The sequence below is a fragment of the Cherax quadricarinatus genome, chromosome 4 (genome assembly GCF_038502225.1).
Source record: "Cherax quadricarinatus isolate ZL_2023a chromosome 4, ASM3850222v1, whole genome shotgun sequence".
Classification (NCBI taxonomy): domain Eukaryota; kingdom Metazoa; phylum Arthropoda; class Malacostraca; order Decapoda; family Parastacidae; genus Cherax; species Cherax quadricarinatus.
In genome coordinates this window covers 57,187,357-57,214,270 of record NC_091295.1, presented here as the reverse complement: position 1 = coordinate 57,214,270, position 26,914 = coordinate 57,187,357, and positions in this window count along the sequence as shown.

Below are 26,914 nucleotides of genomic sequence, written 5' to 3'. Positions count from 1 at the left end.
AGAACTCTGTTCACAGAACATTGTATAGACTTAGTGATTTTCGACGTTGTACTGAGGTTCTGTGTCGCATAGACACTCTGAGCAACTCAGGTCCTGAGCTGTAGCTTCTGACCTAACTTGTACTGGTATCTGTGTATTATCACAGTCGGGGATTTTCTTATGCTGAACTTAGATTCAGTAGTATGGGAGTTTTGTGACTTTTGTGGAGGATCTGCTGATGGTCCCTACTTAGTGTCATTATATTATCTCCTTGTTCCTGATTCTGTGTCGCAGTTGCTTGTTATATTGCTATTGGGTATAGCATTCTTTTTATTGTTCAAGCAGACTGTTCTGACTGCCAGTTGGTCAAGAAGTTAGTTTATTTGAGGACTTTGTCAGTCACTTGTTTAAGTCTAGTCGAGTCTTGAGACATAGCGAACTATTTAGAGCACTTACACACATACACAAACTTACTTGTACATATTTGTAATATCTTATTAAATGTTAATGTACCAGACGGTACTTAAGAATTATAAATGTGATATGTGCTTTCAGCACAATAATATTGTACTCGAGAGAAGTGATATTATTTTGATTACTGTGATTAATTTAATTTAATTTGATTATATACCTCTAGACTTAATAAATTTATTAAATTTTAATTTCTCTAGTTAGTAGCCTACCAATTGTAATCCTGAAGCACAATTGAATCGTACTGAATTCTAATGGATAATTGGACAAGGATACTGACTACTTGTTACAAAAACCCAGTAACAGGCTAGATGCTAGAAGGGCAGTCCTTTCTAGTATTCACTGGAGATCTCTTAATCTTTTAGAATCGCGTTTTTTGTAACAGTGGTTTAGGTTGGTCTAGTGGTGGTGGTGGTTTAGGTTGGTCTAGTGGTGGTGGTGGTTTAGGCTGGTCTAGTGGTGGTGGTGGTTTAGGCTGGTCTAGTGGTGGTGGTGGTTTAGGCTGGTCTAGTGGTGGTGGTTTAGGCTGGTCTAGTGGTGGTGGGTGTTGGTTTAGGTTGGTCTAGTGGTGGTGATGGTTTAGGTTGGTCTAGTGGTGGTGATGGTTTAGGTTGGTCTAGTGGTGGTGATGGTTTAGGTTGGTCTAGTGGTGGTGGTGGTTTAGGTTGGTCTAGTGGTGGTGGTGGTTTAGGTTGGTCTAGTGGTGGTGGTGGTTTAGGTTGGTCTAGTGGTGGTGGTGGTTTAGGTTGGTCTAGTGGTGGTGGTGGTTTAGGTTGGTCTAGTGGTGGTGGTGGTTTAGGTTGGTCTAGTGGTGGTGGTGGTTTAGGTTGGTCTAGTGGTGGTGGTGGTTTAGGTTGGTCTAGTGGTGGTGGTGGTTTAGGTTGGTCTAGTGGTGGTGGTGGTTTAGGTTGGTCTAGTGGTGGTGGTGGTTTAGGTTGGTCTAGTGGTGGTGGTGGTTTAGGTTGGTCTAGTGGTGGTGGTGGTTTAGGTTGGTCTAGTGGTGGTGGTGGTTTAGGTTGGTCTAGTGGTGGTGGTGGTTTAGGTTGGTCTAGTGGTGGTGGTGGTTTAGGTTGGTCTAGAGGTGGTGGTGGTTTAGGTTGGTCTAGTGGTGGTGGTGGTTTAGGTTGGTCTAGTGGTGGTGGTGGTTTAGGTTGGTCTAGTGGTGGTGGTGGTTTAGGTTGGTCTAGTGGTGGTGGTGGTTTAGGTTGGTCTAGTGGTGGTGGTGGTTTAGGTTGGTCTAGAGGTGGTGGTGGTTTAGGTTGGTCTAGAGGTGGTGGTTTAGGTTGGTCTAGTGGTGGTGGTGGTTTAGGTTGGTCTAGTGGTGGTGGTGGTTTAGGTTGGTCTAGTGGTGGTGGTGGTTTAGGTTGGTCTAGTGGTGGTGGTTTAGGTTGGTCTAGTGGTGGTGGTGGTTTAGGTTGGTCTAGTGGTGGTGGTGGTTTAGGTTGGTCTAGTGGTGGTGGTGGTTTAGGTTGGTCTAGTGGTGGTGGTGGTGGTGGTGTAGGTTGGTCTAGTGGTGGTGGTGGTGGTGGTGGTTTATGTTGGTCTAGTGGTGGTGGTGGTGGTGGTGGTGGTGTAGGTTGGTCTAGTGGTGGTGGTTTAGGTTGGTCTAGTGGTGGTGGTGGTGGTGGTGGTTTAGGTTGGTCTAGTGGTGGTGGTGGTTTAGGTTGGTCTAGTGGTGGTGGTTTAGGTTGGTCTAGTGGTGGTGGTGGTGATTTAGGTTGGTGTAGTGGTGGTAGTGGTTTAGGTTGGTCTAGTGGTGGTAGTGGTTTAGGTTGGTCTAGTGGTGGTGGTTTAGGTTGGTCTAGTGGTGGTGGTGGTTTAGGTTGGTCTAGTGGTGGTGGTGGTGGTTTAGGTTGGTCTAGTGGTGGTGGTGGTGGTTTAGGTTGGTCTAGTGGTGGTGGTTGTGGTTTAGGTTGGTCTAGCGGTGGTGGTGGTTTAGGTTGGTCTAGTGGTGGTGGTGGTGGTGGTGGTTTAGGTTGGTCTAGTGGTGGTGGTGGTGGTGGTTTAGGTTGGTCTAGTGGTGGTGGTGGTTTAGGTTGGTCTAGTGGTGGTGGTGGTTTAGGTTGGTCTAGTGGTGGTGGTGGTGGTTTAGATTGGTCTAGTGGTGGTGGTTTAGGTTGCTCTAGTGGTGGTGGTGATTTAGGTTGGTCTAGTGGTGGTGGTGGTTTAGGTTGGTCTAGTGGTGGTGGTGGTTTAGGTTGATCTAGTGGTGGTGGTGGTTTAGGTTGGTCTAGTGGTGGTGGTTTAGGCTGGTCTAGTGGTGGTGGTGGTGGTGGTTTAGGTTGGTCTAGTGGTGGTGGTGGCTTAGGTTGATCTAGTGGTGGTGGTGGTTTAGGTTGGTCTAGTGGTGGTGGTTTAGGCTGGTCTAGTGGTGGTGGTCTAGGCTGGTCTAGTGGTGGTTTAGGTTGGTCTAGTGGTGGTTTAGGTTGGTCTAGTGGTGGTGGTGGTGGTTTAGATTGGTCTAGTGGTGGTGGTTTAGGTTGCTCTAGTGGTGGTGGTGATTTAGGTTGGTCTAGTGGTGGTGGTGGTGGTGGTTTAGGTTGGTCTAGTGGTGGTGGTGGTTTAGGTTGATCTAGTGGTGGTGGTGGTTTAGGTTGGTCTAGTGGTGGTGGTTTAGGCTGGTCTAGTGGTGGTGGTGGTGGTGGTTTAGGTTGGTCTAGTGGTGGTGGTGGCTTAGGTTGATCTAGTGGTGGTGGTGGTGGTTTAGGTTGGTCTAGTGGTGGTGGTATAGGCTGGTCTAGTGGTGGTGGTCTAGGCTGGTCTAGTGGTGGTTTAGGTTGGTCTAGTGGTGGTTTAGGTTGGTCTAGTGGTGGTGGTGGTTTAGGTTGGTCTAGTGGTGGTTTAGGTTGGTCTAGTGGTGGTGGTGGTTTAGGTTGGTCTAGTGGTGGTGGTGGTTTAGGTTGGTCTAGTGGTGGTGGTTTAGGTTGGTCTAGTGGTGGTTTAGGTTGGTCTAGTGGTGGTGGTGTAGGTTGGTCTAGTGGTGGTGGTTTAGGTTGGTCTAGTGGTGGTGGTGGTTTAGGCTGGTCTAGTGGTGGTGGTGGTTTAGGCTGGTCTAGTGGTGGTGGTGGTTTAGGCTGGTCTAGTGGTGGTTTAGGTTTAGGTTGGTCTAGTGGTGGTGGTGGTTTAGGTTGGTCTAGTGGTGGTGGTGGTGGTTTAGGTTGGTCTAGTGGTGTTGGTTTAGATTGGTCTATTGGTGGTGGTGGTTTAGGTTGGTCTAGTGGTGGTGGTGGTGGTTTAGGTTGGTCTAGTGGTGGTGGTGGTGGTTTAGATTGGTCTAGTGGTGGTGATTTAGGTTTCAAAATGGGTCATTTGATTTTGTGATTCTAATTTCCAGAGTGTTTTGTGTTTATATTTTTGAGATTCTACTTTCCTGGTTCTACTACTAATATTAGTTAGTCTATTGTGTGTGTGTGTGTGTGTGTGTGTGTGTGTGTGTGTGTGTGTGTGTGTGTGTGTGTGTGTGTGTGTTTACTTGTATATGTACATAATGTGTACAAGCGTGTCCTTATGCACGCTCGCGCACACACACAACCTACCTGAACAGAGTGGCAACCATCAACACAAAAATAAACTAGTAAACCAAGAGCTTCAGTCTTCCTGACCATGAAACTCCAAGGCTGAAGGAAGTCAATCTTCTGGACCGGCACCCTGCTCCTCTGGTCCACTGGCTCCATCACTGCTTAGAAGTCCCTCTAGTCTACATACTTCACTGCCTCCTGGTCCACTGCCTCCTTGGTCTTCAGGTCTTCCTACACTAATCCTCAAGACTCACTGTTGGCCTCATATATTCCCGGACTCTGTCACCAACTTGTATCTCCCTCTTCGTCCAGTGGTGGAACCTACATCACAAGCTCGTCCAGTGGTATAACCTACATCACAAGCTCGTCCAGTGGTATAACCTACATCACAAGCTCGTCCAGTGGTATAACCTACATCACAAGCTCGTCCAGTGGTATAACCTACATCACAAGCTCGTCCAGTGGTATAACCTACATCACAAGCTCGTCCAGTGGTATAACCTACATCACAAGCTCGTCCAGTGGTATAACCTACATCACAAGCTCGTCCAGTGGTACAACCTACATCACAAGCTCGTCCAGTGGTATAACCTACATCACAAGCTCGTCCAGTGGTATAACCTACATCACAAGTCCGGTCTTCACGGCTCAAAACTTTCCAAGAAAGATAACTCACAGTCTATCCTCCCTTTCCCCTGCTTTACCCCCTCTCTGTCTCTGTCTCTTCCCCGTGTGTTCATATCCTTGTATCTTACGGTTCATCAACACTTTACGGTGTTGAATCCAAAAGCGTAAATAAATACTTCTGAAATTTTTGAGGCATCACGAGCCGAGACGCCGGAGTGAGCACCACATTTATCTGGATTATTACCTGGCTGACTCACCGAGTCAAATATACCTGTTTTCCCAGTGTTTATCCTCACAACCCGGCTAGGGGTTAGGCTTTCCTGCTGACTGTGTTCAACCAGGCTATTGCTGTTGGATGCCCCATTTTTTCTGACCTTCGTAGCATTTGCTTTATCGTATTCTCTTAATGATAGGTCATCTGGTATCATTATACACATGTCTTTCAGACTTTTCTTTCGTTCTATGAGACGGTCCTCCTGCGTTTTGCATCCAGTGCTCCTTCCGAGTTCATTTTTTTATTCAGTATCTAAGAAGATGGAATTAGTCATCTCTGAACGTTGTTATTTACTGTTGCCCACTAAAAGACTTTGTTGATATCTGATTGATATTTTTCTGTCTTCTAAAGCGATTTTCACGCTTATATGGTATTGTCCTCAAAGGACAGAACATCACAAACATCTGCCTCAACATTCTTTTCAAAATTACAAAAAAGCAGCATCCATAAACGAATGTGCGTTACTATAAACATAAAAACAGAAATAGAGATACACGTAGCAATGGTGGTGTTGCCTAAACAAGGAAATCCAGTAAAGTGGTGGAAAGAAAATACGTATAAGTGTTTCTATTTGTGGAAAACCTAACAAGTAAATATTTGAGTTCCACGCCTCTTCAGTAGACAGTGAAAAAAAAAAATTCACTAATAGAGGAATGTCTACTTTCCTCATAGAAATAGATAACGGTAAGTTAAGAATATAAGGTTGGTTGTTTGGTTAATGGGTGTTAAAGGTGTAGTCTACACGAGGGTCATTAAGACTCCACGGTAATCTTACCACCATCACACAAGAATACTTTAATCCCCAAAGGCTTAAAGTACAGTCTCATTATATTATTATTACAATCAGAACTAAGTGCTAAACCCACAAGGGTCATACAGCGCTACATGATAGGATGTGCTAAAGATGTACTACACCAGATCAAAGACCAGCGAAGGTGACTAGCATGCCAGAGACAGAGTCAGTAAGAGCGGCACTCTCAGCATACTGTATATACTCTCAGAGAAGTACATCCCTCAGGGCATATATCATGTGATAATAGAGAGATGTTGATGTTCCCAACTTCAGTTTGGGAATATTATATTTTGGCTACTCGAGTAATATCTAAATTATTTACTTTTAATTTCACATATTAGAATAACATTTTTTTTTTCATTTTCAAATAGTTTCTTAAAAGTTAAAAAAAAAAAAGTATAATGTGAATGTATCAGTTAATTCATTTAATAATGGTAATGGTTCAACTTCTGAATCATAATTTTTCATTTTAAATTTCAAGTTATTACAATAACTAAAGTTTTTTCAAGTTGCCGCCAAGTAACTTCGTTTAAATAAACAATATTACGAGTGTTGGATGTTTTAGTTTCACGTTTAATATAACTGGAAATTATTCAGACTTTTATTTTCGTAACTGATTTCTGTCTCCATCAGATTACTAAATATGGAGAGTCAGAAATTTGCTGCTTCCAGTTATTATTTGTGAGACACACGAGGGTAACTGTAGTTAGTAATAACAATGGAATCTCGGAGAAATTATGTTACTTAGTATTTAACGTCTCTGGGTTAACACCTACTGAACAATATGCATTCCTTTATATATTGAATACAGCTATTATAACTTTAAAAATATTATAACTTTAAAAATATTAAAAAAATATCGGTATCATCTTCAAACAATATCTGTATCGGCGAAAGTTTTGGTATCGTTCCATCCTCAATTATCAGTTTGGAAAATTTCTTGAAGTACCGAGCTTTTCTGGTCAATGGTCAATATAACAACTAAAATTAGTCACTAACTGAAAATAAAAATAAACATATAGCCCCCCCTGAGCCCCCGTGGCTACGCTACTAGTTTTTATCTAAACTATGAGGATGAGAAACAGTGAAGACTAAACTTTTTACTCTGTCATGGTTAGTTTTTGCTTTTTTTACTGCTATTCTCTGTTTTATTCATAAAACTGAGTATCCACTTTTCTGTTACATCTAATGACTTTACGGGTTATCATTCCATGATCGCATTTATCAAATACCTCAGTGAAACTAGTGAAAATAACACCTGCGATTTGGTTTTCTTTCAAAGCCTTCGTAATTCTGCCATAATAGTTTAGTAGTTGTGACAACCATGATCTTCCCGGTCAAAAACCATGTTGATCCATAAAAATTAGTAATCAGTCTTCTCACCGTCCTTTCAGTGACTAAGTGTGAAAGTCATACTGGTCTATATTATTTCTGTCAGAATTCTATTGCTTTCTTTGTGCAGAGGAGCCTCCGATATTTCACCTGGATCTATGGTCTATATCCAAATACGATTGTTCATGCTGGTGGTATTTTGCGCTCTATTGTAGTTTCATTAACCTGGCCCAGGTGCTGCATGTGTAGGCATGTTGTCTATCTCCTTTTCGGATTCCAGGGGATTTGTGCCTGTGTCAGCTAAATGGTTTGTAAGGTGACCAGAGGTAATGAAAATTTATCTGGATCCTCAACTCTCCTGTCGTTTAATAGAGTGATGATGTACTTCCAGGATTTTGCTAATTCCTTCGTCATCGGTGTATGAACCTCCATGAATAGTGGGCCAGTTTTAGATTGTTTTAAACTTGGATTTTGCGTTTATGTAGAATTACTCATAAATTTAATTTCATGAATGGGCTTGTACTCCTTTAGCGCTTCTTCCGTCCTTCATCAATGATTTTATTTCAGCTTTACGTGGGTCACCTCTCGGTGTAGATTATCTTTCCTTTCCTGTCAAAATCGCTCGTTTTTTTTAAACACTTCAGTAACCCGTTTTCTTCTGTACATTCTATGTTATTCTTCAATATTTAATTTCCTTGTAGGCTTACTCAGTGGAATGTATTTTATACAGATCTTTTATAGTTCTGTATTTAGCTTTTCCATGTACTGGCGTGGGTTAAGAGTATTGAGGACAGTTTCTCAGGTTATGTTTGATGGTGCTTTGTACATTTTGTACCAGTCACTTCTCTGATTATTAACGCTAAATTTACTGAACATCCCTTCATGTTAGTCATTTCTTAGGTTCTCTAGTCAAGAACTGATGCATGTTTGTACTTCACAGTGATCAAGAGCGAAGAATATTGTATGAGATTATATCTCTGATTAATTCCTCACTGTTGGTGAAGATCACATCGAGAGTTTCCATTTCTAGTACATATCTGTCAGCTCAAAGTAAATTTTTCACAAAACTACTGTAAGTCTTGGACATGTTTAATAGGTAACGTGCTTCCAGGTACTATATATGGTACAAAGTTGTCTGTCAGTCTTCCATTTAACATTTAGGAAACTGAAATCGCCAAGAAGGATACCTGGTGTAGGATTTTCTGTGGAAATATCTACCTTCCTAATCAGTTCCGTGAAGTACTTAGCCGTTGCTGACAGTGGTTTGTATACAAGGATAATTACCAAATTCCTGTTACTCTTGTTCTCCACTTTAATACCAAAAACTTCTGCTGTAACAGTATGTTATTTCAATCATTCTTTACAACAGTCTCTCTTACACACAGTCTTATTCCTCTGCAATATATTTTTTAACTTAATATAAATTACAATTTTTCATCCTTAATTCTCTTTTCAAAACATCTCTTGTACTTGCATTTATCACCTTTATTACATATTCCTGTGTCAGTTACAATTCTGTTTCCTGTGAGGTGTTAGTAATTTTCCTGTCTCTCTGACTCAGGTGTGACTCAGAAGTCTCAAGAGTATACCACTTTGTCTGGTGTCTGAGGGTAATTAGAGATCCTTAACACATTAAACGGAAGCCCCTCCCTCCCCTCCTCCCCTTGGTTTGAACTGCAACACACCATCAATTACAGGTAAGTGTATTATCCCCACATGAGTCATCGCACCAACGTCTTCACGTCTCCTTTCCTCAACAACTGACAGTATGTAATATATGGTACCAAATAGTTCTGTCATGGTAAGAAACGTAATTGAATCTTCCCTCTTGAAACATGAAAGGAATACCGTATACAACTCAAATTATGGGCTACACAAGCTCGACAGCTATTTAGTAGAGTCCATTGTACACAGTCTTAAACAACAATGCTATACAAAATCACAAGATTGTTCATTATGCCAGGTGGATTGGTGACGCCCGACCAGTGTCTACGCACCAGAACCTCATACCACGTCAGTTGTGAATGGTTATATAACGCGTTTAGCTAGTATTGTATCATACAGTGACAAGCACATAAGATTACGAGATAACATGTGGAGAGGTTAAAGGATATTAGTAGAAATTAGAAATTTAGATCATAGAAATATTATCGGAAAGACATAGAAGATTCCCAAGTCAGGCATATTAACCGACACTGAGAAGAAAAGCAGACAATATTTATTAAGAGATACTTCTAAGTACCTCAACAGAACATTCGAGTATCCCAGGACATTTAAATGGTCAGAAAGCACATTCTATTCCTTTCTTTTATTATTTAAAAAAAGGTTACACAGAATAATAGCAATCCATGTGGATAGTATCCAACCAGAAACTTACTTTCTCAAACCACATGACCTGTTATAAATGACTAGAAAAAACTTGGGACTGGATATTATACCTTATAGTTTCATACTTGATATCTCAGAAACCCTCCTACCCCATATGGGGAGTAGGGGGATGGCGGTAGAGTGGGGTTGGCACCGACCACTCTAAGGGTAACTGTGGCTGGTGACACATCCGCACTATGCTACCCCGAGAATTCTCTCCCTGCTTTAGTTGCTCTCTTGCAACATTGCCTAGCTCCTGATGACGCACTGAGAAGTGTGAAAGTACTTGAACTAAAGATTTTCACCCCTCCCCATGGCTTGTCTTGCATGCATATATATATATATATATATATATATATATATATATATATATATATATATATATATATATATATATATATATATATATAAAGTCATAATGAACGACTGTTGATGAATAAACAGAAAAGTGAACAGGAGGGGCTGACCACATCGACTCAAGGTTGAGGGACTGATTACCTCATTCTCCTCCTGTTCTTCAAATTTTCTCCTGTGTATGGACTGATGAAGCCACTATGTAGCGAAACGTTTCCTAAATAAAGATACCCAAGAGTTGCACATGTGTCTAATTTATCAATGGTTCTGTCTAACTTGTCACGTTTTGTTGTGTTTGTCCAAGGATTGGCAGAAAGCACACGGTTTCTTCCATAATAAAATTGGCGAAAGAGTGTGTAATATAGGGAAATAATCCTGTTGAGTATAACGAATAAAATGTGCAACAGGATTATCGAAAACGTTAAGGTAAGACAAAGCAATACTGCCGAGGAACAAGAAATATTTAGGAAGGATAAGAGAAGTGCAGACCAAGTGTTGAGAGGGTGTTGAGAGGGTGTTGAGAGGGTGTTGAGAGGGTGTTGAGAGGGTGTTGAGAGGGTGTTGAGAGGGTGTTGAGAGGGTGTTGAGAGGGTGTTGAGAGGGTGTTGAGAGGGAGTAACGTGGTAGGTTATTAAAATCAGTAGAGGGTATGTAGGAGAGAAGGAAACTGTTCCAATGAAAGTAACATTTAGGTAAGATGCATGATGTCAACACGGATGTTTAATAAAAAAATTGAATTATATAAGAAGTAAATGTTAAGAGAAGTGCGAGGTTAAAAGATCATGAATCTGGTAAGTAGAATACATCGTCACAATGGATCTTAATTGATAACTCATTACATCTGTGAGATTCTGAAGAGGAGTTGCGAAAGTTGGTGAAAGAGATTAGGAGAATGTGTAAAAGAAAATTAAAAGTGAACACACAAAATTAAAGTGATGAGAGGAAAAAATCTAGATAATAAAAGACTGGATTTCCGACTGGAGGGATTATGGAGAATGTGAATCTTTCTAGAAATTAAATAGTGCACGTGTCGGTAGATGGATCTATGAAAGAAGTGAATCACATAACAGACTAAGAAAAAAAAGTGTTGGAGTGCTCAGACATCTGCAGATAGATCAATTTATTTATCGAGGCATAAGAGGTGAATGTACCAGTGTAGTAGTACCAAGGCTTTTATACAAGTGCAAGACATGGGAGCTGGTATGAAAATATGTCCAAAATAAGTAGGAGTGACCAGTAGTGATAAAACTTACCCACCCATCAACATTATCCTTTGAGTCATTATACTTTACAGGGGGAGGGGGATAAAATAACCAATGCCATTTTGCCCCCACAGCCATTTTGTCATAAAAATGGCAGACAAAATTGCTAGTGTAATATTATAAATGCCTATAACTCAGCCAGTTATGAAGATATTGACTCAGATTTTTCATTAACTTATGCGGGTGACATTCTCGAAGGAAAATTTCATATATATTTTTTCACTGACGCCATTTCTAAATTTTAGATCTCATTATTCAAGATAAATCGTTCCATCTTGAAACTGCACAAGCCTACCCAGCCTAAACTAATAAGTTATCAAAAATAAATGTTGACTGACTGCAGCAGGCTGCTCTGAAAAATGTTTTGCAGTGTTGAGTCATGCAGGTCATGCTCAGGAAGCACAGCGGAGGATGCATGATCTGCAGGAACCAACCAGCGAGTCATTCACCATTTACATGTTGCTGAAGTGTATCCCCGTCAAACATTACTTTGTATCTTAAAAGCAAAATGGTTAAAATCTTAAAAGTGGTACAGTTGTATACACGAACTTTTATAAACAATATTGTGTTTCAAGCGACTTCTCTGAGATGGTCTAGCGTGGTGTATAATTTGTCAGGAAGAGATGGTACAACTTAGATTTATATCTGAGTCAGTCGAGGAACTCTTTATAATAATCATAACGAAGCGCTAATCCCTTAAGGGTCATACATCGCTGCCGAGGAACTCAGAATTGAGACAAGATCTGCGTTGTCTAGCTTTGAATATCAACTCTTCAGTTATTGCACAAACCAACATCAACTTCCTCGAAGACTGGCAAGAAACTTCACAACGTCTAAACTTACGTGCAGTTACATTCCACACAAGTACTATTAACAATTTAGTAGCCAATGGAGCAAAATGACATTATACTAGTCGGTGTGATCTTCGTCTGGATAGACTGAAGCTCACTCAGAAGAGATAGGAGAGTTGATCATCGTGCTCTGCATGTATGTACGGGTGTGAGTAGTAGAACCAGATAACTAATTAATCGTGACGCCTGTCTGTTTTGCATGAAGCCGGAAGGAAGTAATAATATTCTACACTCATTCCAGTAACTGGAGCTCACCAAACCGCGTCAAGAAACAACAATCTTGAATGAGTCTAATACACAAACACAGCTTTCGTGTGGAGCCGATGTGGTGAACAAGCTTAAGTACCATACATACTGCCTCGTCAGCTTCAGTCATCATTTCGACTCTTACTGAGTCACCAAAGACGATCATGAGGACAACGATACATCAGGAAGTAAGGTGCTCGAGAAAATTTTTGATATGATCGACGAGGAACTCACAGGGAGAAAATTCTTCGCCCTGAAAGCGCTGAATCAAGAAGTGAGGAGGCAAGTGTATAAGAATTCCCCGATCAATTAAACCAGATTGAAAATGATAATATTGCACTGGTTTTTATCTACGTTTAAAGAGAAAAGAAGTTTCAGAAGATAATTCAGGTTTGCTGTAAAGCAATAAAAGACTTTGTCCAATCATCTTTGGTATCCGTTGTTCTATCAGGAAACTATCATAATCTCTTAAAAGTCGCTCCCTTTTGTCGTCCTGAGATATCTAATCAGGGTCGCATCGATTTCCTCCTCAGTCTCATCACGTACGGTCCTTCTTAAGATGACAACGACGAGAATGATCAAAGTACTTTATCTACTGCTCAGTTCATTACTTTCAATACACAGCCCCATCAAAAGCATGAACACCATTATATCAGACTTCTCATTCAAAGTTTCAGAGCAAATTTCTGTAAATGATGATAAATTAGACACATGTGCAACTCTTGGGTATCTTTATTGAGGAAACGTTTCTCCACACAGTGGCTTCATCAGTCCATACGTAGGAGAAACTTGAAGAACAGGAGGAGAATGAGATAATCAGTCCCTCAACCTTGAGTCGATGTGTTCAGTCCATCAATCTTGAATAGAATACGGCATATCAGCGGAGAAGAAGCTTATAAACCGTATGGCAGGAGAGGTGCAGCAGTCAGAGGTCGTGTCACATTTGTTCAATGTGGATGTAGGTCGTGCCCAAGAATTAGGCAAGCGAAGAATTCCTAAGTATTAAGATCCCAAGAAGTTGCAGTGTCTGATAGATTTGTACATGAATGGTTCAGAGAACCGACATGTTGATAAATTAGACACATGTGCAACTCTTGGGTATCTTTATTGAGGAAACCCAAGAGCTGCACATGTGTCTAATTTATCAACATGTCGGTTCTCTGAACCATTCATCTACAAATTCTGTAAATGAATTAAAATCGTCTGGGTCTTCCAGTGAATTATAACACAGTTTTGCAGCAAGAGGCTAGGTTGTCCAACACAGATAGGTAATGGTCACTTTCCTGCTACAAAAGTCGACAAGTTCGATCATAATCTGTTATTCAGAACAGAGATGTATCGGATATCCACATCCGCGGAACATCTACACAATTTCTTACAACCGTATTCGCATTTTACTGCAAACAGACATCCGCATATGCATCAGCATCCGCCAAATAAGACATCCTCATACATATCCGCATCTGCGAATATCTAAATTTTCACCTCCGATACATCTTTAATTCAGAACATCAAAGGACTCCTTTCAAGGTATTGTAATATCACTTTCTGAAGCAAGGCTGAGTGAGATCTTGCTAAACCATCTGAGGCACCTGACAAGTAAATGAAGCCCCTAGACGAGTTCATATGTATGTCTCGATTTGCCAGTTTGAACGAGGGTCTATTAAAATCAGAAACAGAGAATGGATAAAAAATGAGAATCAGAAATGACCTTATTCCACAAAAGATCAGAAAGGAGTTAGTGGCCAAAATCTGTTGCCTAACAGTCACTGAGATCAAGGTGAAATACGGCTAGAGGTGCGACCAGAGGAAGCAGGCACAAGGATAGTGTTACTGCGTGTATTAAAAGAAATGGCAAAGCCAGTATTAGTGTGAACAATAGATTCCAATGCCATTATCTCTTCAATCCGTCACTCGATCTGACTTAACAGATTGTATTGTCTGACAAAAACAAAACTAACTGACATCGGACATGGGAGCACAAGTCTCGTCCTGCCACTCTGGTATGCTTCACACTGGTTGTGACTAGACATCGCCAATGAGGTAAAAACCATATAGAATAACATACAATTTGTGGAAGAAGTGTATTTAATATTTGCTTGAGTGAATAATCATGAGGACATCCAGTCTCTGGCTGTGACTCTTCCTCTTGTGGGAGATGACGGAGGCGATGATGGAAATCATTGAGTACCGATTCACCCTACAGTCTCTCGCCAATTCAAGTTTGGATTTTTTTTTAATCACGCTGTACGCAAGTGTAGCATCCAATACCATTAATAGATTATGACAAGAAATACTCCATGACTAGAATAAAAATTCAGAGCTGCTGTCCCCTACAAGACGCTCTTCTGTAACACTGCAAATAAGCTGTCTACCGAGTAAGCATCCGGGTGTTTTCCAAGCATCCGGGCTGTCTACTGAGTAAGCATCCGGGCTTTGTAACGAGAAAGCATCTGGGATATCTACCGAGTAAGCATCCGGGATGTTTACCGAGTAAACAGTTTAGCTGACATCCAAACTATCTACCAAGTAAATAATCGTACTGTCTACCCAGTAAACATCACGGTCAGTGTACATCAACAAGAGTGTCATCACATTATACTACATATGTGTTAATATTTCCAAGAGTGGGAAGGACAATAATCACATATTACTCCTTGTCTGCATAAATATTTCCCTGTTCAGCGAAGCTTACCAGTGGCTTGTGAGAAGTGACTAAGTGCAAATGTTCAAAGGCACACAGTTGCAGGAAAGTGCAACTGCAGCAAGTACACTTATAATTAGCCACTTGCCGAAGTTTGTCATCCTTGTCATTCTAACATAGAATGTTGTATAGAAAGAAGAATGGACAGGGATTCTACCCACAGTCTATACATACATAGAAAGAAAGAGCACTGCAGCAGGCCTACTGGCCCAAGCCAATCAGGTCCAAGTCACATCCGCTTAAGAAGAAAGAAGCACTGCATCAGACCCACTGATCCAAGCCAGTCAGGTCCAACTCACACCCACTCCTGTATTTATCTAACCTTCAGTTTCAGTGACGTTACTCGGGAGTTTGTTCCACTCATCCACAACACTATTACCAAACCAGTGCTTTCCTCTATCCTATCGAAATATATTTTTTTCCAACTTGAATCCATTGTTCCTTGGATATTTTTAGCACGTTATTTACATCCGCAGAACTTACGGGACTTACTATAGGATGATTTTACAAGCTGTAGTGTCTCATCGCAGAACAGCAACACGCCAGCAACACGCCAGCAACACGCCAGCAACACACCAGCAACACACTATCAACACGCAAGCAACACACCAGCAACACACCAGCAACACACTATCAACACACCAGCAACACACTATCAACACACCAGCAACACACCAGCAACACACTATCAACACACCAGCAACACACCAGCAACACACCAGCAACACACTATCAACACACCAGCAACACACCATCAACACACCAGCAACACACCATCAACACACCAGCAACACACCAGCAACACACCAGCAACACACCAGCAACACACTATCAACACACCAGCAACACACCATCAACACACCAGCAACACACCAGCAACACACCAGCAACACACTATCAACACACCAGCAACACACTATCAACACACCAGCAACACACTATCAACACACCAGCAACACACCAACACACCAGCAACACACCAGCAACACACCAGCAACACACTAGCAACACACTAGCAACACACCAGCAACACACCATCAACACACCAGCAACACACCAGCAACACGCCAGCAACACACCAGCAACACACCATCAACACACCAGCAACACACCAGCAACACACTAGCAACACACCAGCAACACACCAGCAACACACTAGCAACACACCAGCAACACACCAGCAACACACCAACACACCAGCAACACACTAGCAACACACCAGCAACACACCAGCAACACGCCAGCAACACACCAACACACCAGCAACACACTAGCAACACACCAGCAACACACCAGCAACACACCAGCAACACACCAGCAACACACCAGCAACACGCCAGCAACACACCAGCAACACACCATCAACACGCCAGCAACACACCATCAACACACCATCAACACACCAGCAACACACCAGCAACACACCAGCAACACACTAGCAACACACCAGCAACACACCATCAACACACCATCAACACACCAGCAACACACTAGCAACACACCAGCAACACACCAGCAACACACTAGCAACACACCAGCAACACACCAGCAACACACCAGCAACACACCAACACACCAGCAACACACTAGCAACACACCAGCAACACACCAGCAACACGCCAGCAACACACCAGCAACACACCATCAACACGCCAGCAACACACCATCAACACACCATCAACACACCAGCAACACACTAGCAACACACCATCAACACACCAGCAACACACCATCAACACACCAGCAACACACCAGCAACACACCAGCAACACACCATCAACACACCAGCAACACACCAGCAACACACCAGCAACACACCAGCAACACACCAGCAACACACCAGCAACACACCAGCAACACACCAGCAACACACTAGCAACACACCATCAACACACCATCAACACACCAGCAACACACCAGCAACACACCATCAACACACCAGCAACACACCAGCAACACACCAGCAACACACCAGCAACACGCCAGCAACACACCATCAACACACCAGCAACACGCCAGCAACACACCATCAACACACCAGCAACACACTAGCAACACACCAGCAACACGCCAGCAACACACCATCAACACACCATCAACACACCAGCAACACACTAGCAACACACCAGCAACACACCAGCAACACACCATCAACACACCATCAACACACCAGCAACACACTAGCAACACACTAGCAACACACCAGCAACACACCAGCAACACACTAGCAACACACCAGCAACACACTAGCAACACCAGCAACACACCAGCAACACACCAGCAACACACCATCAACACACCATCAACACACCAGCAACACACTAGCAACACACCAGCAACACACCAGCAACACACCAGCAACACACTAGCAACACACCAGCAACACACCAGCAACACACCAGCAACACACCAGCAACACACCATCAACACACCATCAACACACCAGCAACACACTAGCAACACACCAGCAACACACCAGCAACACACCAGCAACACACCAGCAACACACCAGCAACACGCCAGCAACACACCATCAACACACCATCAACACACCAGCAACACACCAGCAACACACCATCAACACACCATCAACACGCCAGCAACACACCATCAACACACCATCAACACACCAGCAACACACCAGCAACACACCAGCAACACACCAGCAACACACCAGCAACACGCCAGCAACACACCATCAACACACCATCAACACACCAGCAACACACCAGCAACACACCAGCAACACACCAGCAACACACCAGCAACACACCAGCAACACACCAGCAACACACCAGCAACACACCAGCAACACACCATCAACACACCAGCAACACACCAGCAACACACCAGCAACACACCAGCAACACACCAGCAACACACCAGCAACACACCAGCAACACACCAGCAACACACCAGCAACACACCAGCAACACACCAGCAACACACCAGCAACACGCCTCGAGACAATCAACTACACAACACAAAATACAAAAATATGAAGCATATTTTTGTTATTAACACAGACACGGACAGCCAGACTAACATGCACACTCATGGTACAGTGTGTGTAACCTAGCAGGCAACCACTCCTCCCTCTCAACCCTTTCCTGGGTCCACCCTTTCTTCCCTCCACTAGTCTCACCCCTTCCCCCTTCAACATTTTCTACCATTTCTCTCCTTTAACTTTTTCATTATATAAAAACCACGAGGAAATAACAAAAATAACAATAAATAGATAATATTACTAGTGTTAATCACAGGCCATCCATTAACAACATTCAAATCATGAATGATTACTAGTGAAATTACGTACGGATAATTAAAAGATAATTATACACTTTTAATTTATTGTATCAATACAAGGTAACGAACGGGTGTGCGGTATTAACGACCTTCAACCCGAGTCTAATAACAACCATAATAACAACCATAACCATAATAACCATAATAACCATAACTATAACCATAATAACAATAATAATAATCATAATCATAATAACCATAACCACAATAACAACCATAACCATAATAACAACCATAATAACCATAATAACAATAATAACCATAACCATAATAATCATAATAACCATAACCATAACCATAATAACAACCATAATAACCATAATAACAATAATAACCATAACCATAATAACCATAACATAACCATAACCATAATAACAATCATAACCATAATAACCATAACCATAATAACCATAACCATAACAACCATAACCATATCATAACCATAACCATAATAACCATAACAATCATAACCATAATAACAATCATAACCATAACTATAATAACCACAATAACCATAATAACAATCATAATAACCATAATAACCATAACAACCATAATAACTATAACAACCATAATAACCATAATAACAATCATAATAACCATAACAACCATAATAACAACTATAATAACCATAACAACTATAATAACCATAATCTTTTATACTGAATATTAAAGAAAAAATATTAAAGCAAAAATATTAAAGCAAAAATATTAAAGCAAAAATATTAAAGTGTGCGGGCCAGGTTGGCCCGCACACTCATCACAGCCAGGTTGGCCCGCACACTCATCACAGCCAGGTTGGCCCGCACACTCATCACAGCCAGGTTGGCCCGCACACTCATCACAGCCAGGTTGGCCCGCACACTCATCACAGCCTGGTTGGCCCGCACACTCATCACAGCCTGGTTGGCCCGCACATTCATCACAGCCTGGTTGGCCCGCACATTCATCACAGCCTGGTTGACCCGCACAATCACAGCCTGGTTGACCCGTACACTCATCACAGCCTGGTTGGCCCGCACACTCATCACAGCCAGGTTGGTCCGCACACTCATCACAGCCAGGTTGGTCCGCACACTCATCACAGCCTGGTTGGCCCGCACACTCATCACAGCCTGGTTGGCCCGCACATTCATCACAGCCTGGTTGACCCGCACAATCACAGCCTGGTTGACCCGTACACTCATCACAGCCTGGTTGGCCCGCACACTCATCACAGCCTGGTTGACCCGGCACTTGGAGTGGTACCAGCGGGGGGCAGTGACCCCCGTAATTAACAAGTGGTAGGTATGTCATCTCAAGTCACTAATACAGGTGAGCACTAACAGTACACCTACACCCACATAACCTGTTCACATACTTCTAACTGGTTTATATGATGATTCTACCCTCTCAGCATGACATACGGCCACACTGTCTGGTCAACTAACCTGTTGCTGCTGGCGTCCTGCACCCCTAATCAGCCATCAGTCATCTGATTGGCCAGTATTCAATTACCGCCGAAATACCCAGGTTTAGTTAAATCACTAAACAACATAAACCTTTAGAGCCATAGCTTACTATTAAGCTTTATGTAAGACGGTAAACCAGAGTGCGTTGTTCGGCAGTGAGTGGAGGAGACTCGAACCAGCGTCAGGTAATGGCACACACACCTTCTATAATATAATTATACTCTACCTGGGGTAGTGGTTAACCCTCTCTCCGCTCCCTGATGATGGCGCTGCAGGGTGGGGCAACTAATATGCAGTGTTGGAGGGAGTGTGAGGGAGTGTTGCAGGGAGTGTGAAGGAGTGCTGGAGGGAGTGTGAAGGGGAATGTTGCAGGTAGTGTGAAGGAGTGTTGGAGGGAGTGTGAAGGGGAATGTTGCAGGTAGTGTGAAGGAGTGCTGGAGGGAGTGTGAGGGAATGTTGCAGGTAGTGTGAAGGAGTGTTGGAGGGAGTGTGAAGGGGAATGTTGCAGGTAGTGTGAAGGAGTGCTGGAGGGAGTGTGAGGGAATGTTGCAGGTAGTGTGAAGGAGTGTTGGAGGGAGTGTGAAGGGGAATGTTGCAGGTAGTGTGAAGGAGTGCTGGAGGGAGTGTGAAGGGGAATGTTGCAGGTAGTGTGAAGGAGTGCTGGAGGGAGTGTGAAGGGGAATGTTGCAGGGAGTGTGAAGGAGTGCTGGAGGGAGTGTGAAGGGGAATGTTGCAGGGAGTGTGAAGGAGTGCTGGAGGGAGTGTGAAGGGGAATGTTGCAGGTAGTGTGAAGGAGTGCTGGAGGGAGTGTGAAGGGGAATGTTGCAGGTAGTGTGAAGGAGTGCTGGAGGGAGTGCCGCAGGAAATGTTGGAGTGTGGAGTGGAGGGAGTGTTGTAGGAGTGTTGCAGGGTGTTGCAAGGAGTGCTGAAGGAAGTGTTGTAGAGAATGTTGCAGGGAGTATTGCAGGTAGTGTTGCAGGTAATGTTGGAGGTAGTGTTGAAGGGAGTGTTGCAGGGAATGTTGGAGGGAGTGTTGCAGGAATTATTGGAGGGAGTGTTGGAGGGAGTGTTGGAGGAAGTGTTGCAGGTAGTGTAGGAGGGAGTGTTGGAGGAAGTGTTGCAGGTAGTGTAGGAGGGAGTGTTGGAGGAAGTGTTGCAGGTAGAGTTGGAGGGAGTGTTGGAGGGAGTGTTGGAGGAAGTGTTGCAGGTAGTGTAGGAGGGAGTGTTGCAGGTAGTGTTGCAGGTAGTGTTGGAGGGAGTGTTGGAGGAAGTGTTGCAGGTAGTGTAGGAGGGAGTGTTGGAGGAAGTGTTGCAGGCAGTGTTGGAGGGAGTGTTGGAGGAAGTGTTGCAGGGAGTGTTGGAGGAAGTGTTGCAGGTAGTGTTGTAGGTAGTGTTGGAGGGAGTGTTGGAGGGAGTGTTGGAGGGAGTGTTGGAGGGAGTGTTGGAGGGAGTGTTGGAGGTAGTGTTGGAGGGAGTGTTGGAGGAAGTGTTGCGGGTAGTGTTGGAGGGAGTGTTGGAGGAAGTGTTGCAGGTAGTGTTGGAGGGAGTGTTGGAGGAAGTGTTGCAGGTAGTGTTGAAAGGAGTGTTGGAGGAAGTGTTGCAGGTAGTTTTGGAGGGAGTGTTGAAGGAAGTGTTGCAGGTAGTGTTGGAGGGAGTGTTGGAGGAAGTGTTGGAGGGAGTGTTGGAGGGAGTATTGGAGGAAGTGTTGGAGGGAGTGTTGGAGGAAGTGTTACAGGTAGTGTTGGAGGGAGTGTTGGAGGGAGTGTTGCAGGTAGTGTAGGAGGGAGTGTTGGAGGAAGTGTTGCAGGTAGTGTTGGAGGGAGTGTTGGAGGAAGTGTTGCAGGTAGTGTTGGAGGGAGTGTTGCGGGTAGTGTTGGAGGGAGTGTTGGAGTGTTGGAGGGAGTGTTGCAGGTAGTGTTGGAGGGAGTGTTGGAGGAAGTGTTGGAGGAAGTGTTGCAGGTAGTGTAGGAGGGAGTGTTGGAGGAAGTGTTGCAGGTAGTGTAGGAGGGAGTGTTGGAGGAAGTGTTGCAGGTAGTGTTGGAGGGAGTGTTGGAGAGTTGCAGGTAGTGTAGGAGGGAGTGTTGGAGGAAGTGTTGGAGGAAGTGTTGGAGGGAGTGTTGGAGGAAATGTTGGAGGAAGTGTTGGAGGGAGTGTTGGAGGGAGTGTTGGAGGTAGTGTTGGAGGAAGTGTTGGAGGAAGTGTTGGAGGTAGTGTTGGAGGTAGTGTTGGAGGGAGTGTTGAGGAAGTGTTGCAGGTAGTGTTGGAGGGAGTGTTGGAGGAAGTGTTGCAGGTAGTGTTGCAGGTAGTGTTGCAGGTAGTGTTGGAGGGAGTGTTGGAGGAAATGTTGGAGGAAGTGTTGGAGGGAGTGTTGGAGGGAGTGTTGGAGGGAGTGTTGGAGGGAGTGTTGCAGGTAGTGTTGGAGGGAGTGTTGGAGGAAGTGTTGCAGGTAGTGTTGCAGGTAGTGTTGCAGGTAGTGTTGCAGGTAGTGTTGGAGGGAGTGTTGGAGGAAGTGTTGGAGGAAGTGTTGGAATAATGCACGTCGTCTGTGTGTTGTTAAATAATTCAGTAACGATCAATTCAGTTCCCCACACCAGGGTAATTGTTAGTGCTTCTCCCCCACACCCCTTCCTCCCCACACCAGGGTAATTGTTAGTGCTTCTACCCCACACCCCTTCCTCCCCACACCAGGGTAATTGTTAGTGCTTCTCTCCCACACCCCTTCCTCCCCACACCCCTTCCTCCCCACACCAGGGTAATTGTTAGTGCTTCTCCCCCACACCCCTTCCACCCCACACCCCTTCCTCCCCACACCCCTTCCTTACCCCTTCCTCCCCCACACCCCTTACTCCCCACACCCCTTCCTCCCCACACCCCTTTCTCCCCACACCCCTTCCTCCCCACGCCCCTTCCTCCCCACGCCCCTTCCTCCCCACACCCCTTCCTCCCCACACCCCTTCCTCCCCACACCAGGGTAATTGTTAGTGCTTCTCCCCCACACCCCTTCCTCCCCACACCTTCCTCCCCACACCCCTTTCTCCCCACACCCCTTCCTCCCCACGCCCCTTCCTCCCCACACCCCTTCCTCCCCCACACCCCTTCCTTCCCACACCCCATCCTTCCCACACCCCTTCCTCCCCACACCCCTTCCTCCCCACACCCCTTCCTCCCCACACCCCTTCCTCCCCACACCCCTTCCTCCCCACACCCTTCCTCACCACAACCCCTTCCTCCCCACACCCCTTCCTCCCCACACCCCTTTCTCCCCACACCCCTACCTCCCCACACCCCTTCCTCCCCACACCTTCCTTCCCACACCCCTTCCCCCCACACCCCTTCCCACACCCCTTCCTACCCACACCCCTTCCTCCCCACACCCCTTCCTCCCTACACCCCTTCCACCCCATACCCCTTCCTCCCCACACCCCTTCCTCCCCACACCTTCCTTCCCACACCTTCCTTCCCACACCCCTTACCACCACACCCCTTCCTTCCCACACCCCTTCCTACCAACACCCCTTCCTCCCCACACCTTCCTTCCCACACCTTCCTTCCCACACCCCTTCCCCCCACACCCCTTCCTCCCCACACCCCTTCCCCCCCACACCCCTTCCACCCCACACCCCTACCTCCCCACACCCCTTCCTCCCCACACCCCTTCCTCCCCACACACCTTCCTTCCCACACCCCTTCCTCCCCACACCCCTTCCTCCCCACACCCCTTCCTTCCCACACCCCTTCCTCCCCACACCCCTTCCTACCCACACCCCTTCCTCCCCATACCCCTTCCTCCCCACACCCCTTCCTCCCCACACCCCTTCCCCACACCCCTTCCTCCCCACACCCCTTCCTCCACACCCCTTCCTCCACACACCCCTTCCTTCCCACACCCCTTCCTCCCCACACCCCTTCCACCACACACCCCTTCCATCCCACACCCCTTCCCCCCACACCCCTTCCCCCCACACCCCTTCCTCCCCACACCCCTTCCACCCCACACCCCTACCTCCCCACTCCCCTTCCTCCCCACACCCCTTCCTCCCCACACCCCTTCCTCCCCACACCCCTTCCTTCCCACACCCCTTCCTCCCCACACCCCTTCCTCCCCACACCCCTTCCTCCCCACACCCCTTCCTCCTCACACCCGTTCCTTCCCACACCCCTTCCTCCCCACACCCCTTCCTCCTCACACCCCTTCCTTCCCACACCCCTTCCTCCCCACACCCCTTCCTCCCCACACCCCTTCCTCCCCACACCCCTTCCTCCCCACACCCCTTCCTCCCCACACCCCTTCCTCCCCACACCCCTTCCTTCCCACACCCCTTCCTCCCCACACCCCTTCCTCCCCACACCCCCATAACCCAACCTCTCCCCACACACCCTCAAAAGCCGCACCACTCCGTTCTTCCCCTCTAAACCCCCCCTCCCCCGCCCCCTCCTCCGCCCCCTCCCCCCCTCCTCCGCCCCCTCCCCCGACCCCTCCTCCGCCCCCTCCCCCCCCCGCCTCCAAAAATGTACATCATTAATGTAAAAAAATATTCTACTAAACTTTCCCCGATGTTCCACAGGTCCCACATGTTCCACAGGTCCCACATGTTCCACAGGTCCCACATGTTCCACAGGTCCCACATGTTCCACATGTTCCACAGGTCCCACATGTTCCACAGGTCCCACATGTTCCACAGGTCCCACATGTTCCACAGGTCCCACATGTTCCACAGGTCCCACATGTTCCACATGTTCCACAGGTCCCACATGTTCCACAGGTCCCACATGTTCCACATGTTCCACAGGTCCCACATGTTCCACAGGTCCCACATGTTCCACATGTTCCACAGGTCCCACATGTTCCACATGTTCCACAGGTCCCACATGTTCCACATGTTCCACAGGTCCCACATGTTCCACATGTTCCACAGGTCCCACATGTTCCACATGTTCCACAGGTCCCACATGTTCCACAGGTCCCACATGTTCCACATGTTCCACAGGTCCCACATGTTCCACATGTTCCACAGGTCCCACATGTTCCACATGTTCCACAGGTCCCACATGTTCCACATGTTCCACAGGTCCCACATGTTCCACATGTTCCACAGGTCCCACATGTTCCACATGTTCCACAGGTCCCACAGGTCCCACATGTTCCACAGGTCCCACATGTTCCACATGTTCCACAGGTCCCACATGTTCCACATGTTCCACAGGTCCCACATGTTCCACATGTTCCACAGGTCCCACATGTTCCACAGGTCCCACATGTTCCACATGTTCCACAGGTCCCACATGTTCCACAGGTCCCACATGTTCCACAGGTCCCACATGTTCCACATGTTCCACAGGTCCCACATGTTCCACATGTTCCACAGGTCCCACATGTTCCACATGTTCCACAGGTCCCACATGTTCCACATGTTCCACATGTTCCACATGTTCCACATGTTCCACAGGTCCCACATGTTCCACAGGTCCCACAGGTCCCACATGTTCCACAGGTTCCACATGTTCCACAGGTCCCACATGTTCCACATGTTCCACATGTTCCACAGGTCCCACATGTTCCACATGTTCCACAGGTCCCACATGTTCCACATGTTCCACAGGTCCCACATGTTCCACAGGTCCCACATGTTCCACATGTTCCACAGGTCCCACATGTTCCACATGTTCCACAGGTCCCACATGTTCCACATGTTCCACATGTTCCACAGGTCCCACATGTTCCACATGTTCCACAGGTCCCACATGTTCCACATGTTCCACAGGTCCCACATGTTCCACAGGTCCCACATGTTCCACAGGTCCCACATGTTCCACATGTCCCACATGTTCCACAGGTCCCACATGTTCCACATGTTCCACATGTTCCACATGTTCCACAGGTCCCACATGTTCCACAGGTACCACATGTTCCACAGGTACCACATGTTCCACAGGTACCACATTTTCCACATGTTCCACAGGTCCCACATGTTCCACAGTTCCCACATGTTCCACATGTTCCACAGGTCCCACATGTTCCACAGGTCCCACATGTTCCACAGGTCCCACATGTTCCACAGGTCCCACATGTTCCACAGGTCCCACATGTTCCACAGGTCCCACATGTTCCACAGGTCCCACAGGTCCCACATGTTCCACATGTTCCACATGTCCCACAGGTCCCACATGTTCCACAGGTCCCACATGTTCCACAGGTCCCACAGGTTCCACAGGTCCCACATGTCCCACATGTCCATGTTCCACAGGTCCCACATGTTCCACAGGTCCCACAGGTCTCACATGTTCCACATGTTCCACAGGTCCCACATGTTCCACATGTTCCACAGGTCCCACATGTTCCACAGGTCCCACATGTTCCACAAGTCCCACATGTTCCACAAGTCCCACATGTTCCACAAGTCCCACATGTTCCTAATGTTCCACAGGTCCCACATGTTCCACATGTTCCACAGGTCCCACATGTCCCACAGGTCCCACATGTCCCACAGGTCCCACATGTTCCACAGGTCCCACATGTCCCACAGGTCCCACATGTTCCACATGTTCCACAGGTACCACATGTCTCACAGGCTCCACTTGTTCCACAGGTACCACATGTCTCACAGGCTCCACTTATTCCACAGGTACCACATGTCTCACAGGCTCCACTTATTCCACAGGTACATGTCTCACAGGCTCCACTTGTTCCACAGGTACCACGTGTCTCGCAGGCTCGACTTGTTCCACAGGTGCCACATGTCTCACAGGCTCCATTTGTTCCACAGGTACCACGTGTCTCACAGGCTCCACTTGTTCCACAGATGCCACATGTCTCACAGGCTCCACTTGTTCCACAGGTACCACATGTCTCAGGCTCCACTTGTTCCACAGGTACCACATGTCTCACAGGCTCCACTTGTTCCACATGTACATGTCTCACAGGCTCCACTTGTTCCACAGGTACATGTCTCGCAGGCTCCACTTGTTCCACATGTCTCACAGGCTCCACATGTTCCACAGGTAGCACGTGTCTCACAGGCTCCACTTGTTTCAGTGGTGACGTGTACTTAGCAGTGGTGACGTGTACTTAGCTCTGTGAAGACCTGTTTGTGTGCTCTCTGTGAATCTGAACCAGGATGCCCTCTCTTGAGCAGCTTTACCAGCAGCTGAGAGAAGAGCTCAGAGTTGCTAAGCTGGAGATACGGCGATTAACGGAGGAGAACAAGAGGATTCGTAGTAATCCTCCAGTTGTGAGTCCCCAGGTTAAGAGGGGAGCTTGGTCAGTGGCCGGGCAACATGGAACCAAGCTGAAGATCAAGAAAACGGTTGGAGAGGCAGAAACAACGAGAAACCAGAAGACTACCGTGGAAACTTCCAACTCATTCTCGGTGCTACCTGAC